Source organism: Pristis pectinata, chromosome 8 (genome assembly GCF_009764475.1).
Source record: "Pristis pectinata isolate sPriPec2 chromosome 8, sPriPec2.1.pri, whole genome shotgun sequence".
In the NCBI taxonomy this organism is placed as follows: Eukaryota; Metazoa; Chordata; class Chondrichthyes; order Rhinopristiformes; family Pristidae; genus Pristis; species Pristis pectinata.
In genome coordinates, this window is record NC_067412.1 from 94,533,420 (window position 1) to 94,548,112 (window position 14,693).

At 43.2% G+C, this 14,693-nt stretch overlaps 1 protein-coding gene across 2 annotated transcripts in view; it reads right to left on the reverse strand.

The window, feature by feature from the left end:
- The window catches only part of LOC127573039 (X-linked interleukin-1 receptor accessory protein-like 2), an 840,978-nt gene extending 826,729 nt beyond the window's left edge, over positions 1–14,249 (reverse strand). For both annotated transcript variants that reach the window (XM_052020817.1, XM_052020818.1), the window contains exon 1: positions 13,690–14,249. The gene's annotated coding sequence lies outside the window, so the exon portion shown is untranslated. The remainder of the gene's footprint in view (positions 1–13,689) is intronic.
- Positions 14,250–14,693: the final 444 nt, after the last annotated feature.

Sequence of the window (14,693 nt, forward strand, 5' to 3'; positions counted from 1 at the left end):
AAATGGAAGAACAAGTTTAAGGGGATGAATTGCTTATTCCTCTTCTATTTAGATTCAAGACTTTACAAATCTTAATTGCACTGATTTGGATACATTTACAATATGTTGCACTCTCAAAGCATGTTTGCTCAGTAAAATCTCTTCAGTCTAGGAATGCTCAAGATTTGGAAGCAAAGTGGGACTTATTCCTTATCAGATGCAGGAAGAATGTACAAGTATTCAAACGGAATTTTCTTTCGGTGAACAAAAACAAGAAAGTAAAGTTTGCAGATGGTGAATCTATTCTCAAATTAGGGTTAAATATATCAGTGATATTGGGAAAAACTCTTTCTTCTCTATCATCGATAGAAAATAGATCAAATTTATACTTTCTGCTTGCAGATTTCCAACTCGAATCCTGCACGATAGTTATGTGCCAAGCCAATGATGTCCAAGTATAAAAACAAGGCATTTGCAGCATTCTTCAGCCAGAAGTGACAGGTGGATGATTCATCTCAACCGCCTCCTGTGATTTCCACCGTCATACAAGTCAGTCATCAGCCAATGTGAATCACTCCACATGTGCTCCAGAACTAGCTGTGCCTTTAGCTAAGCTGTTCCAGTAAAATGTACAATATTGGCATCTGCCTAACAATATGGAAAATTGCCCAGTTATGCCTTCTCCACAAAAATGCAGGTCAAATCTAATCCAAAAAATTACTGTCAAATCAGTCCATTCTCAGTTCCGGGTGAAGTGATGGAGATGTCATCCAACATTCCTATCAAACATCATATACTAATGACTTGCTCATCCGATTCTCAGCTGCACATGGCTCCAGACCTCATCACAGCCTTGCTCCAGACATGGACAAGGTAGATAATAAAGGAGAGGTTCTTGACAGCATTGGACTAAGTGTGACATCAAAGACCCCTTTCAAAATTAAGGGGATTCAAATGGGAAAACCTTCCACAAGCTCATTTCAGCCCCAGAATATCATTGCAAACATTCCTCGGCTCTCTCTCTCAGGACTGGGGGTGTTTAAATGATTGTACAATAATCAGCTCCATTTGCTATTTCTCAGAAAATGAGGTGTGCATGTAACAAGAATTAGAGTCATACAGTGCAGAAACAGGCCCTTTGGCCCACCACACCCATGCTAACAACCAAGGACCCATCTATTCTAATCCCATTTACGAGCACTTGGTCTGTAGTCTTCTAAGACTTGGACAATATTCAGGCATGAGCTGGTAAGTATAAAGTAACATTAACATGACATGTCCTTTATATTCAGAGGTCAAATACCCCATAATCAATATCCTGAACTTCACTATTAACCAAAACTCAACTGAACCAGCCACAAAGTTAGTGAGGCTACAAGTCAGAGGCTGTGGTGAATGATCCTCAAAAACCATTCCTCCGACCATTTCACAGAACACCTGCGCTCTGTTCGTAACCGCGATCTGCATCTCCCCACTGCCAGTCACTTCAACTCCCCCTCCTACACTGTCACTGATATAATGGTCCTTGGCCTCCTCCACTGCCAGGAGAATTCCAAGCGCAAACTGGAGGAACAGCACCTCATTTTCAGTCTTGGAACATTGCATCCTAACGGCATGAACACTGAATTCTCTCACTTTAGGTAATCCCCACCCCGCCTTCCCCACACCCCCCCCCCCCCACCATGCTTCTTCTCTTCTTCCCTTTCCTAGCTTCCTTTTTTCCCTCTCTCTCCTTACCTTTGACCCATCCCCCAGTGGATCTGCTCTGCCCTCCTCCCCTGCACCTTCCCATCACTATCTCTTACCTGCATCTACCTATCACCACCCTGTGACCATCCCACCTCCCCTCTTTTGTCCACCTATCACTGCTCTGCTTTTCTCTCCTATATATTGGGCTTCATCTTTTCCTATCTTCAGTCATGAAGAAGGGTCCTGACCCGAAACGTTGACCGCCTGCTTTTCTGATGCTGCCTGGCCTGCTGAGTTCCTCCAGCATCATCGTGTTTTTCATCCAGATTCCAGCATCTGCAGTCCTTTGTTTCTCTTTCACGAACCAAGCATGTGATGCAATCCACTTCCTTTGTTTGGATATATCCAAGTCCAAGAAGAATCAAGAAACTTGATAACAACCATGACAAAGCAACCCCCATACCGGCATTGAAAACCAGTGCCCAAACATTCGCTCTCTTTTCCACAGTGCATCGTGATTGAGTTGGTGCCATCTGCAATATTCACTGCAGCAAAAAAATCACTAGGCTCCTTCAACAGTACCTCTCAGACACATGACCTCCACCTGGATGGAAAAGGGCAGTATATGCGAGGGAATACCACCATCTCCAAGTTCCCTTCAAATTATAAACTATCTTGATTTGGAAATGTAAATGCTATTCCCAGATCAAAACCCTGTGGGAGTACCTTCAACACCAAGGCAGGAATGGTTTAAGAAGGGGGGTCACCACTACAAGGGCAATTGAGGATAGGCAATAAATACCTGCCAAGTGACACCCATGTCCCATGAGAGAATAACAAGTTATTGGACAAGGTTCGTGTGAAGGAAGCAACAAATTGTCTTTTTTTTTTTAAATATTAGTCACTCATTACTGTGCCACAATAAGATTTAGGTATGACATCACCCCTTCGATTGGGCTCACGGATTCGAAAAGGGGTTAGGAAGTGGGGATATCAGGGAAAAGGATGGGATTCAAGGATCAGGGTTCATGGGAGAAAGGTGGTGCAGGAGTTGGGGCCATGGGTTAAAGCGCAGTGACTTTGTGGAATTGGAGTAAAAGCCGAGGGATCACTTTAACGAGTTAGCCATAGCTACGATGGCTTCCCACAATGCAGAGCATCAGAGAAAGAGCCTCGCAGATGAAAAGTGTGGCAGTGCTGTTCTCAGAGATGTCCGTTCACATGTCCTCAGACTGGACAGGGTGTGGCAAAGGAGGGACTTGTCTGTGACCGCCAACCCAATCAACACGGTGATGTCATACTGCGACCTCATTGCTCCACAGTATTGAGTGACAAAAATTGACAAAATCTGTTGTGTTTTCCCCCCACATTGAACTTATTTACTTTTCCCCCCACATAAATTCCATAAGAGCAAATTATATTCCATATCTCAAATTTTTGGATAGTAACTTGTGAATTCTGTGAGGGCAAATCTCTGTAACCAAATCAGCTGTAACACAGGGGTTGCCTGTATTACAAAAACAAAGCAATGATATTATAATAGGAAATTGATTCTGTATAAAGCTCACTTTTGGATTCAAGTCCTCTGTCAGCACTTATGCTAATATTTAGTTTACAGTCTGTAAAAAAGGTATTATTGAAAAGAGACAAAGGCCTCACTGATGCAAACTATAATTTAAACATCACCATAGCTACATAGTATCAAATAGTTCAATGCCGAAATTTGCCTTGGAAAGTCTGGTGTCCATTTACAATCAATGGTCCAGTAGATTGACACTTGTCAACCTGTCAATTGATTACTTTATGGATATTGTGTTATCTCCTAAACCAATATTCCTCTTTGTGACAAACATGCTAAGATATGTATGTTGGCAGTGACACATGCATTAACATTTATCTTCAACCCTTCAAGAAACAATTAATAGTTCAGGCTGCAACAGTAGAGAGAGATGAGCTAAACTTCTGGTCCAAGCATCTTTCATCAGAACATTGACCTGAAAATGTTACTTCTTTCTCTCTGCAGATGCTGCTGGACCTGCTGAATATTTCAAGCCCTTTCTGTCTTTACTCCATTTAACCTTCTCAGCTCTCAGGAGGATAACCCCCACCTACTTCAATTTCCACATGTAACTGAAGATTGGTACCAGCTTAGTAAATCTCTTCTGCACCATTTCCAAGTGTTGGCACCCTTCCTAAAACACCACCCACTGAAACAAACACATAACACTAGCCGAGGCCTAATTGGTACTTTATAAAGGCTTAGCGCATCGTTCTTGTTTTTATACTCCCATCTGCTTCAACTTTATTTTCAAGCTGTCTTGCCACTTTCAGAGATGTGTTTACAGATACCCAGTTCCCCCAAATCCAAGTCTTCCAGTTCAGATATAAGATCTCTTTATTAGTCACATGTACATCGAAACACACAGTGAAGTGGATCTTTTGCATAGAGTGTTCTGGGGGCAGCCCGCAAGTGTCACCACGCTTCCGGCGCCAACATAACATGCCCACAACTTCCTAACCCATATATCTTTGGAAGGTGGGAGGAAACCGGAGCACCCGGAGGAAACCCACACAGACATGGGGAGAACGTACAAACTCCTTACAGACAGCAGCCGGAATTGAACCCGGGTCGCTGGCGCTGTAATGCTAACCGCTACATTGCCTTCCCCTAATTGCCCTTGAGAAGGTGGTGGTGAGCTGCCTCCTTGAGCCACATTCTTTCCAAGTGAAAGTTCTCCCATTGGCTCGGAAACTCCATTTGTATTCCTTCTCTGTTTAAATGTAGCAGTACAGGTATAAAAGATGACTGGTTGAGCCATTTCAGAGGCCGCTACACTACCATTCATGCCTCTGTTTTATCATTGCTCCATTTCATTCATATTGCCTTACTTAATTCTTCCCACTAAAGTAGGTCATTCCCACTTCCTGCATGAAGTTTGATCCCAGCGTATTTAGCCATTTTATTTCCTCCCAATACCTGTTGACATTGTCTCCATTATCTATTGGTCTGGTATCATCTGAATTAAATTTGAAATTATGTCCTATAGCTACAAACTCTTTACTGTCATCTTAAGAGGGTCAATAGTAACCGAGACTTCTTCATTGATATTTGAACAAAATAGTCTTTGAATCCGAAAAGAGAAAACCATTTGATACCATAATTAAATTGCATCAATAGATATTTTCTTGTACTAGTTCAAGGGATTATTAGCCAATTAAGTGAGTAAACTTAAATCCAAGTTTTAAAAATAAAAAATACTGGAAACACTCGGCAGGTCAGTCAGCATCCGTGGAGAAAGAAACAGAATTAACATTTCAGGTTGAAGACCCTTCCTCGAATATTGCTTCATTATCTCGTTGAGTTCCTCCAAAAAGGACAGACAATAACTTCAGTAAACCACTGGGGAAGAGAGAATATGTTGCTTTAGTCTATTCTAATATTCAAGTGCTATTATTGTACCATCACTTCTACGTCCCACTGAGATTTTATCGTTAACATAATAGAAATGGGTTTGTTCTATTGACTCAACCAGAATAGTCTTGGCTGACATTCCTCTGTAGTCTCGACAGTGTCCTGGACTGTCAGGCCTGACGTCATTTGGATGAGACACTACACCTATTTGCTCTCTCAAACACAGATAAAATATTTCATGGCCTGCAAAGTAGGGAGCTCACAACCCAGTCCATTACTTACCCTTCAGTCAATCGTTACTAAAACTGGTTATCATATTGCTGTTTGTGGGAACTTGCTGTGCAAAAATAGCTGCCACTTTTCTAACATTTTCACAGTGACTACACTTAACTTTTCAATGACTGCCAAGAACCTTGGAATTTCCTGACAGACACGTGAATGGTGTTACCGAAATGTTATCTGGATCACATCGCTATGTTTTCACCATATACAGGCAGCCCCAGGGTTACAAACAACCGATCTATGGACATTTACACATACAAGCGAGCTTCCATAATATTATTAAATTCAAAAGTCTGACATTCGTACACACATTTGTTCCTACGAATCACAGAACTAGTTTCCTCTCTCTTGCCACCTTTAGTAACTTTTCTTATCAGTCTTATGTACATTTTGTTGCTATACATTGCAATACTGTGGAAGTGTGGTTATCATACCAAATAATTTTGTGCATTTTCTGACTTAAGGACAAAATTAATTTATGAACGTCCGTAAAAACGTAACCTGTTTGTAACCCTGAGACGGTGTATATTCAGCTTCAGGTTACCACAGGCAGTTAATGAAATGTAAAAGGACAGCTAAGGATCATTTATTGAAATAATTGAATTAATTGGAAACAAGGATGTAACCATGAAACTAAAAATATCAAGCTTCCCCTTTTGTGCTGCTTATGTACTGGATAATAATTTCAACATTTTTTTTAGTCACAGATTTTAAAAAAAGGGAAGCAAATTAAAGGCATCTCCTTCATCTTAAAGCTTAGATTGCACTTAAACCTGCCATATCTTCATTCTAAAGCTTTGTTATGAACCTCAATATTTGCCATCTTCTAGCCTATGGATTTATGGTAGTTATCTTCATGTTAATTCCAGATTCCTACTTATTTCATGGATATTATTGTCTTAAGACCCAAAACAAATATTATGTTCAGCACTGGTCCCAGCATACGGTTACTAGGGAAAAGAAACATCTTGGATTTTTTTTTGCAAATATTCTGGTATAGATGGAGATGCTAAATCATTTATTTTCAATGCAGCACAACCCTGCACTTTGTGGGTAGTCCAAAAGAACAGTCAATTGGCATGATACTGAGTACTCCTAAACAAATGCAAGAACAAATTTTGAAACACGGTTGCTGCTTTGCACTTAATAATTCTGCTTTATCATGTACAGAGAGGGAAGACCAAAGTGTTCTTCCTGGACCTGCCCCACAGGATCCTCAACAATAACTGCTATGAGAAACAAGTACTCTGCTTATTATTCCATCCAATTCAGATAATACTCCCTGGACTCAGAACATGAAGGGCAAGAAACAAATCACTGAGTGTTTTTTTTAAAAGAAGGCAAGTAATATGTCTGTAAAGACCATCATTACATCAACAACCAAAAAAAAATCAAAGCATTCAAGAAAGAAAGAAAATGTAACCTGGATTTTGGGGTCAGCATTAAGTGGTCAAACACTTCGGAGGAGATAAAAGTGTAAGTTGACAATTCAAGTCCAGAACTTGCAACACAAGGCTGTTTTAAAGCAGAGCTGGGGAGTTCCCATTTCCAAGCCAATATGCATCACCTCAGCATTACTTTTACATTGCTCCCAGGGGTTCTTGAGTGTGGATGTGAGATTTCCTCTAGAGACACACACATGATAATTTTTTTTTCTTTTAGAGGGTCACAAGTCTTTCAAATTCTCTTCTACAAAGGATAATGGAAGCAGAGGCTTCGAATACTTTGAAGCCTTGAACAGCTACTTCCCTTCAACCATTGTCGGTTCTTGAACCAACCGGCAAAGCCCTAATCATTAGTTTAGCAACACCATGACCACTTTGCACTAAAATGGACTTTTCTCGTTCTAATTGTGTTCCCTTGTAAAAATTGTGTATAATTTATGTTTAATTTATGCTTTTCTTGTGAATGCTGCTTGTATGATGTTGTGTGCCTATGATGCTGCTGGAGGCAAGTTTTTCATTGCACTTGTGCATACATGTACTTGTGCATATGACAATAAACATGACTTTGATTTTTATTGAATCGCAGAGCAGGCGCAAGGAATGAAGTGGCCTGCTCCTAACTCACACATTGTTTGAAGGAACTTGCTGCATGTATAACAGCTACTTCATTTCCTGCAATAACAGCATTGACTACACTTCAGAGGTGCTCAAAGCACTTGAGGACATCCTGATGGGGACACGTGGGACACCTCTTAAACACATCTATCTTTCTCTTCTCTATTCTAATATTCAGACATTAAATTTCTATGTCGAGGAGGAGAAAGAGGAACATGTATAAAGTCAGGTGTCCATATGTAGAAGTATAAATTTTCACCTATTTTAAGCATGGATTTGTATTATTTGCAGATATTTAATAATAAAACATATGGTGCATGAAATTTTAATGTACACAGATGGTGGAGGGGAGAACCACACCAACGTTACTGTTGTAAGAACAACTTGGATTGAGATGGAATGCTTCACTGCACTGAACATCCTAAGGCAACTGACAAATTTTATCAGACAAATTCTGGCACTGGGTCACCAAGATGCTAGAACAGGTGACCAAAAGTGGAAGGCTTTGTGAAATTCCTGAGAGACCAAGGCTGAGAGGGAATTCTAAAGCCCTTCAGAATGATAAGGATCCTCGTGTGATGTTCAAAGACATGTTAACTCTTCATTACATGGGTGAATATTAATGGAAATTGCAACACTGTGAACAATAATCTGCTTTAACTTTGATGCTTTTATAAGACAGGCAACATCTGTTCCTCCTGATATGAGGCACTCTCCGATATCTGATAGGAAACTGACAAACAGTATATCTTTTTGTTTAGTTACAAGGTCCCGTTCAATAGTTGACGACGGTAAAATGACCTGAACCAGTCACATCCACATAGTCCAAGCAGGAAGGTCAACCTGTCCTAAAGAACAGACACAGCCAATCACCTTTGTTTCCAGAAGGTCTAGGGTTGGGGAAATGGAACTTCTACAGGATTCACTATTGATAGGTCCATAATGTCACCTTCAAACTAAAACATGATTCAGCTTCCATGCTCTTCAATCCCTTCCATGCATTCCATTATTGGCTGGTCAGGGACCAAGGGAAATGGAAAGTGGTGCCGATGTCCTACTGAATGGTAGAGCAGGCAGGATAGGCTGAATGGCTGACTCCTGCTTCTAGTGTTAACTGGCAGTACTCTTAGAAGGATGTGGATGTAGGATCCAATCAGAGACCCAAGGACAAATCCCAGGGTCTGTGCATTTCCACCTTTCCAGTCGTCCTTGCCATGTCAGAAGCTGCCACATCCAGGCTACTAATCTCCAAAATGCTTCACCTAAAGTCCTTCGCTGTCCTCCTTTGAGATAAGGCTTGTGGTCACCTATCCTAATGGCTTTGGTTAAAACATAAGAACAGTAAAGCACAGGAACAGGCCCTTCGGTCCACAACATCAGTGCAGAATTAAACTAATCCTGCCTGCACATGATCCATTTTCCTCCATATTCATGAGCCAATCTAACAGCCTCTTAAACGCCACGATTGTATCTGCTTCCACCACCACCCCTGGCAGCATGCTCCAGGCACCCACCATTTTCTGTGTGAAAAAAAAACTTGCCCTGCACATCTCCTTTTAAACTTTCTCCCTCTCAGCCCAAAGCTATGCCCTCCAGTATTTGACATTTCAACCTTGGGAAAAAGATTCTGACCATCTACCCTATCTATGCCTCTCATAGTTTTATAAAATTGTGTCAGGTCTCCCCTCAGCCTCTGATACTCCAGAGAAAACAACCCAAGTTTGTCCAACCTCTCCTTATAGCTCATACCCTCTAATCCAGGCAGCATCCTGGTGAACCTCTTCTGCACCCTTTCCAAAGTCTCCACATCCTTCCTGTAATGGGGCAACCAGAACTGCACACAATACTCCAAACATGGCCTTACCAATGACTTCCGGACTCTGATATGCAATGCCCCGGTTGATGAAGGCACACATGCCATACACCTTCTTTACCATTCTATCTTGTGTTTCCACTTTCAGGGAGCTATGGACTTGGACACCACGATCCTTCTATTGTGGCTTAGTGTCAAATTTTGCTTTCCCATGTCCGTGAAACACTCTAGATTAATACTACATTGAAGATACCATACAGATGTGAAATAAAAACAGAAAATGCATGAAACAGTAACATAGTACAGAATTAGTGTTATTGCCACACAATTCCAGTGACCCAGGCTCAATCCCAATTTTGGGAATTGTGCATGGAGTTTGCACATTCTCCGTGACTCCATGGGTTTCTCATTGTCCTTCAGCTTTGTCCCACATCATAAAGATATGCTGGTCGGAAGGTTAACTGGCAACTGTGAATTACCCCTTGTGGTGGTGGTAGGTGGCAGGGTGGAGTATGTGGGCATGTGAAATACAATAGGTTACATGGAAACCAGTGGGGGAAGGATTGGGATACTCAAAGGGCCAACATAGACATGATGGGCTGAATGTCCTCTGACGTCATAAGGAAAAAAAAGGAAACAATTTCAGGTTGACCTTTCATCAGAATGGGAAATCTGAGAAAGCAAATTAGTTTTAATTTGCAGAAAGGATTTGCAGCATTTTCTGTTCACCTTCTTTGCAACTTTAAACCAACTTATTCTCTCAATTTTCCAGTTCTGGTGAAGGGTGTTTGAACCAAAACATTCTCTCTCTCCCTACAGAGAGTTCCCAAGGTCAGGATTGAGCCAGGGTCACAGTAACTGGGTGGTAGCAGCACTAATTGCTTTGCCATGGCTTCTTGCATCTGTTTTTATTTCACATTTCTCAAACAGATGCTGCCTGACTTGTTGAGACTTCTCAGAGTTTTCCTTTCTTAATTTCAGATCTCAGCTTTGCAGTTTTCTGACCTTTCAGTCAGTAAACAAATGTGACCTGCTGATGTTTTGCGGCGATATCACCTGTCGGGTAGAAGCATTAAACTGAGGCCATCTCCACCTCAGGCAAATGTGCAAAATTTCAAGACACTCTTCAGAGAAGACAATTGGCATTCTGGCACATGAACAATCTGCTGGAAGACCTCAGCGGGTCGAGCAGCATCTGTGGGAGGAAAGGAATTATCGGCGGGTTTGGACCCGAAACGTCAACAGTTCCTTTCCCCTCTCACAGATACTGCTCGACTCGCTGAGTCCTTCCAGCAGATTGATTGTTGCTCCAGATTCCAGCATCTGCGGTCTCTGGTGTCTCCTGGCAAATAATTATCCTCATTCAATACAACTGCAAAGGGAGAACAAAAAAAGGTGATAGGGTGGGGAAGGAATCTGTCTACCTTCCCTACATAGTTCTTACACTTTAAAAAGGTTGATTGCAGACCTTGGCATCCGTGCTCAGGAAAGGCACTGGAGAAACGCAAGCAATTTTTTTCTCTTTATGGAAATTATATTCTGATAGGAACAATACTTTTACATACCCTTCACGCCTTCCCCAGTCGGCTGTCAGACACCGCCAGCAACAAGCCCCTAACAATCGGTGCTCACACAGTGCTCCGGACGAGAGGGTTCACATCCTTGCCACTCACCCCCACCCCCAGAGAAACCGCACCACGCCCAGGACCCCTCAGTCCCTGCCCCAACACCACTATACTGCTTCACCCCTTCTTCCACACCCCACCCTGGAATTATCCCGTTGCCAACTGCCCCCAATGGCACCCCCAGATTAAAAGCCACTCCTGGGCCAGTGGTGGGTGCAAGCATCACTGTTCGGCACAGCTTCGTGAGCCGAAGGTCATGAATTGTGCTGTAGGTTTTCTATGTTCTATCATATTTCTAGTGGCAGGGCTCGTCCCCATTCTGCACCTTGCGCCGGGGTCGGAAGCGCACTGGCTGTTGTTTGCTCTGGTATCCAGCTCAATTGGTCATTGCTTTGCCTCGGTTCGGCTGCCTGGCGATGTGAAGCGTTACAAATGGGTGCACTCGAGCCTTTAATCAGCCTGACTGAAACCAGAGCTGTGACCACCTGACCGTCTCAATCCCATCCACACAACTGCTCGGCAGGTAATAATGAAAAGGACCGCAATCAACGACTTTGATGGAGGAGTTTAATTGCAGGTTGAACTGTCAGTCAGAGCAAGGACTCGGTGCAAGTTTTAATGTAACATTGGTCAAATTCAGTTACTCAATGCCCAGGGGGAAAAGTGTAGTTTTAAACTGCAGAACAAAACCAGACCTCATGCAGTTTTAACCAAAGCCAAATTCCGAATTTATAGTTCCAACGAACGGCCTCCAGATCTGAACATTTATTTTCGTAACTTCTAGTACTTATGTCCTTATGTCTTGCACTGTGCTGCTGCCACAAAACAACACATTCCATGACATACGTCAGTGATCATAAACCGGATTATGTTGTTCATCTTGACAATTATCACCATTTCAGGGGGAAAATGCTCACAGGCTTCCTCTAATAATTAGTGAAAGCAAATAGTTGTTCTCAATCATAATTAAGTGCGGTAGCAGTAGTTTATGGGAATTATTACGGCGGAGACTCAAATTTATTGCATGCATTGGAGCACAGAACCCACTGGAGCGGACAACATCCTCCCGCTCTGCAAATGGGTAGTTCGGGACAAGTACCAGTTAGAACTCTCTGGAGACGAACGATTGCAGAGTCAACTCATTAATTGCACATTGCCCCCCCCCCCGCTTAATATTCCCAACACCGCTCATTCGTAATTGCATTACCAGAAAACAATGTTATGTAAGAGTTGTGCCAAAAACGCAAACACTGAAAGCACTTTATAAGTAATAACCCAAAATTGTTCCCCGTTGTGCTTAATTATTTGTTTAGACGTCTGCCGACCTGCTTCACTTGCATTTGCTGTTTTAGCGTTACAGATGGTGTTGGGTGTTGAGTGTGACAGGGAAAGGCTGCTGCAGCCGACAGGGTTTGGAGCTGCCTGTTCCTTTACCGCATAAATCAATTTGGAACAGGCAGCAGCGCTAACTGGCTCCTGAAGTGTCGCTGAAAGCACGTTATCCATCCTGATACCCAATTTTCATACTCATTCTGGATGGAGGGACAGGAGTTCGGTTCAATCCTCCGTTAAAAAAGAGAGTCGCACATCATGGAAACGGGCCCTTCGGCCCAACTGGTCTGTGCCGACCATCTAAGCTAGTCCCATTTGCCCGCGGTTGACCCATATCCCTCTAAACCTTTCCTATCCATGTTCCAGTGTGTTTTAAGTGCTTGTTATTGTACCTGCCTCAATCACCTCCTCGTCCTATACACAGACCACCCTGCGTGGAAAAAGTTGTCCCTCGGGTTCCTAATAAGTCTTTCCCCTCTCCCCTTTCATCCACGCCCTCTAGTTCTTGAATCAGATTTATTGTCGCCGACTTTATATGACGTGAAATGTCTTGTTTTGCAGCAGCAGTACAGTGCAAAGACATAAAATTACTATAAATTACAAAATAAATAGTGCAAAAAGTGAAAAAAATAAACTAGTGTCTAAGGTTCATGGACCGTTCAGAAACCTGACGGCGGAGAAGGAGAAGCTGCTTCCAGTTTCAGAAGCTGTTTGAGTCCCCAGCCCTGCGAACAAGACTGTATGCATTTACCCTATCTATACCCCTCATGATTTTATACACCTCTATAACATCACCCCTCTATCTCCTATGCGCCGAGGAATAAAATCCTAGCTCGTCCAATCTCTCCCAAAGACCCTGGAGTCCTGGCAACATCCTCGGAAATCTTTTCTGCACTCTTTCCAGCTTAATCACATCCTTCCTATAGCAGGGTGACCAAAACCGAACACAATCCTCGAAGTCCAATCAGTTAAAAGTGTAACCGGCAACCGTGTAAATAAGCGACGCACCTGTCCTGCATTTAAACAAGAAATCTGCAAACAAGTTTCACCAAAAGAGTTAATACTTGCAAACGGCCACAGTTTGTTTGATCCAAGTTGGTTGGACTGATATCTTACCATCTGAGTTACGCCCTCCGCCCCCCATAACAAGGAGGGCAGGTTTACACTTCCAAGCACATTACAACTCGTGATGCACATTAAGGGATCTACGGACTTGCACGCGGAATATTTCGTGCACGGTTTGAGCAGCGAAGTTCCCCTCTGAACCAGAGCCAGGGTTTCCGGATCAGCCAGAAACCTTAGAGTTATCCTTTATCTAAACGTTAAAGTCCGTTGATGGAGGCCTCTTACTGCATTTCAACAAAGTAACCCGATTATTTTTTTAGTTCTGCCCCTACGATGTTTAATAAATGCCATACGAATGGGTTTTTATATAATAAAATGCCATGAAGGTGAAGTTAAGGCTGATGATTGGTTGTCAGCACGTGGGCGCCTTACCGGATTCCCAGGAATTTCGAGTGCGGAGGTGTTGCGGCTTGAAATTTGCGCGTCTGTTCCCCCAAGTTAGGTCAATTCCCGGGGCTCACCGCACGGTTCTGTGGGCTAGCTGCTTCCCCCCGGTGTGAAGGCGGCGGCGTGTTTGCGGCGGACATTCCTTGGATCCGGTCCCCCCTTCCGTATTATGGCAGTTTTCTCCTCAAATCAGTTCATCTTGGGCGAGTGTCTCCCCAAAGCGCGGATCTCTCCCTCTCTCTCACACACACACAGGAGCCCTGGAATCAATAAGCGCTTGCATTGATCAATCCTGCAAATTCCAATCTCTCTTCCCACCAGCACTCACACAAAAAAAGAAGCAATTCAGATCCCTGGTTTGATTCTGCTCATCCCGAGGAAGCCGGGCGCTTTTAACCCGTCGGCTGGATCCGCGAATGCACAGATCAGCTGCTACCAGCGCAGTTTCGGTTGATTGACAAGGCTTTTCTTAGCTGTAACCAGGGTAAACCGCAGGGATCTACCCGGCTCCGCTCTTCGCCTTGCAATTTGACGCTTTGGGCAACTGTCGCTCAGCTCTGTCCGATTCTTCACATGATGCTGAAATTCTCCAACAGCAGCGGCCAAGATCCAAGCTGCTTCTCTCTCTCTCTCTGTAACCACGAGTCTACAGAGCACACAGATACTCCCCAATATTTCTGCGCAAAAACACCGTGGTGAGCTGGAAGAGAGAGCGTCCTAAACTCGCGCTCTTGTCGTTTGCAGTTAGAGAGCAGCGCTCCCTGGATTGTACAGCATCACCCCACTAACACACTTTATTCTCTCTCCCTCCCCCTGCCCCCTCTGCTTCCCCACCCTCCCCCCCACCACGTCTCACACCCAGAAACGTGCTGAACAGCTGCCAGATGCAAGATATTAACGTATATATTATAATGAACACGCGTGCATTATACAACAATTTCAGCTCCCCGAACAATTCCCCCACAATGTTCCCCACGCCGTTACTGCCG